Here is a 2,706-nt window from a genome sequence, read left to right as displayed (position 1 = left end):
AGCCTCATCCCTATGTTCTAAGATACCAAGTGGTATCTTGTTCTTAAATTTGTGAGGAGGAGGAAAATTGGGAATAATTCACATGACCATCTTGGTGTCACCAACTTTGTGAAGGACCATTCTTTCTTCATTTAATTGCTTTTGCTCATTGGTCAAAATAGTTGATTATATTTGTATGGTCTATTATTGATTATTTCTTCTATTCCATTAATCTATGTATCTCTTCTTTAGCCAATACCATGCTGGACTGCTGATTATAGCTTCATAGTGAGAATTTAAAAATTGTATTCTGTGAATCCTCCAACATCTTGACTATTGTGTTTTCTATTCCAAATCTTTTGCCTGTCTATAAAAACTTTGATAATTTATTGATAACTATAAAATAGCTTCCTGGAATTTTGACTGAATATGAATTGGAGAATCTGTAGATGAAATTAAGATAAAACTGACATCTTAATATTATTGAGTATTCTATTACATAAATGTGGGATAACTCAAATTACCAAGATCTGTAATCTCTTTGATCAGTGTTTTGTAGTTTTCCACAGATATTGTCCATACTTTGTATACTATTTCATTTTATCGGTGTTACTATACTACTGGCTTTAAAAGGTCAAATTCCGGGTTTTTATGCTGATATATAAAAAAGTAATTGATTTTTGCATATTAATCTTTTATCCTATGACCATGCTATATTCACTTATAGTTTCATTAATTATTTTGCCAATTTGAGGGCATTTTATACCTAGACCACTATTCTATCTGCAAATGAAAATAATTTTATTTCTCCATTTTCAATTTGTATAATTTTATTTCTTTTTCTTACCATAATGTACTAGCTCAGACTTCCAGACAGTGTTCAATAAGACTGGGGAGAAAAGATATTCTAGCCTTGTTTCCAGTCTTAGAGGGAAAACATCCAGTTTCTCATCACTGTGCCATGTGGGGTGTAGGTATTTTGTGATGTTCTTTATCAAGTTGAAGCATTTTTTCCCTATTCTTAATTTTGTGAGAGATTTTTTATTATGGATATTGAATTTTGTCAGATGCTTTTTCTGGATCCATTGGTATGATTGTCATTTTTCTTCCTTAGTCTGTTGATGTAGTAGATTATAATGATTATTTTTTGAATGCTAGACTACTCTTACATACCTGAAATAAATCCCATTTTGTCATGTGTATAATTCTTTTTATACATTGTTGGATTTACTCTGCTAATATTTTGTTGAGAATTTTCATATCTATACTCATCAAAGATGCTGTTCTATAATTTTCCTTTCTTGTACTGTCTTTATTTTGTTTGCTATCAGAATAAATTTGGAGTTATTAGATGAGATTTATTTATTTATTTATTTATTTATTTATTTATTTATTAAGAGATAAGAGAACAACTCCAAATTATCTTTTATTTATACAAAAAGGGCATATTTAGCAAAAGACACTGAAAAAAGAGTTGCTATGGCCCAGGAGACAAGGCAGGGAGGTGACAGGTCTAGGGAGGCCCTGCTAGGGGAAGAGTCTGGGAAAGGTGTGACAATTCCTGGGTAAGTGCTGAGTGGTGAGGGCCACAGAAAGGAGCAAGCTCCAGTTGGATCAACAGGTCATGGGCGGGACTCATAGTGACCTCGCCACTAACTCTTGAAAGAGTCCCAATCAAGTGCTGTCTGCTGGAGTGAGAGCCACTCCCTGGTTCCTGGAGGGCACCCACCAACGGACACAGGACTGGAAGCCCAGGCTGGGAAGTGCAACCCGGGGTGAAGGCCAGGGAGAAGCAGGTGCTCTGCAGTGGCCAGGAAAGGTCCAGACTGGGCGGTGGAATTGCTTCTGTTACGTGCGGGCGTTCTTCTCTGTCTCTGCCAGGCACTCTCGGACTAGGGCTAGGCATGGATGATGCCTCTCTTCAGGCGCCCCATGGCGCTCTTGCTGCCAGCATAGGTTGGCCGGATCTCTTTACCCATCTATCTCCTCTATGACCGACAGCAGGTCCGCGTAGGTGCTCTGGGAGCCCTGGGCGCCAGGTGGCTTCATTGCCTGCAGATGGCCATGGAGGGTGGTCCAAAGTCGTTAAACGGGCCTGAAAGGGGCAGCGGCTCCAGGCACCGAGCCCGACCGCGATGGGACACTTCTGGCTGTGGGGACCCGGGTGGTGGGCCCAGGGGTGCTGGAGCCGAGGGTGCTGCTGAGGGCGGGGGCGATGGGTTTGTAGGACATCCCTAACTCTTGGGTGCAGTGGACGCCGGCCGGCCGCTCCTCTGGGGTTGGCTGCTTGGCCACCCAGCCGCGCTCTGATTCTATTGGATGAGTTTTAAAGTGTTCTCTCTACTCTTCAGTTCTGAAGCAGACTATGGGAAATAGGTACTTTTAAGATTTTTATAGGTGAGCTTAATTTTTTATTTGTTTTGAAAAATGTTAAAATGCTAAAGTCAGTGGTCTTTGGAATAATCTGATGCAGAAATACTCACCTCTTTGCTGATTTCATCTTAGCTGAAGATTTTCTAACAAATAAGCACTTCCATCAGTACCTGTATACTAGTCACTATACTGATAAGTATAATGGGAAGTTACTGAATGATAAGAAATGCCTGGATATCTGGATTGGTTATTTCCTGATATTCCTAAGAAAGTATATCATCAACTCCTTTGTCTCAGCAAGCCACAGTAATAAGCATGGATTAGTGTTATTAAATTTAGATCTATTTTTAATGT

The 2,706-nt window shown here is 39.7% G+C and overlaps 1 pseudogene; it reads right to left on the bottom strand.

Annotated features, from left to right (window-relative positions):
- Positions 1–1,827: 1,827 nt before the first annotated feature.
- Positions 1,828–2,211, bottom strand: LOC121474449 (annotated as a pseudogene).
- Between the last annotated feature and the right edge of the window lie 495 nt (positions 2,212–2,706).

Source organism: Vulpes lagopus, chromosome 13 (assembly GCF_018345385.1).
Source record: "Vulpes lagopus strain Blue_001 chromosome 13, ASM1834538v1, whole genome shotgun sequence".
NCBI classification, from domain to species: Eukaryota; Metazoa; Chordata; class Mammalia; order Carnivora; family Canidae; genus Vulpes; species Vulpes lagopus.
This window is presented reverse-complemented; position numbering and strand designations above follow the sequence as displayed.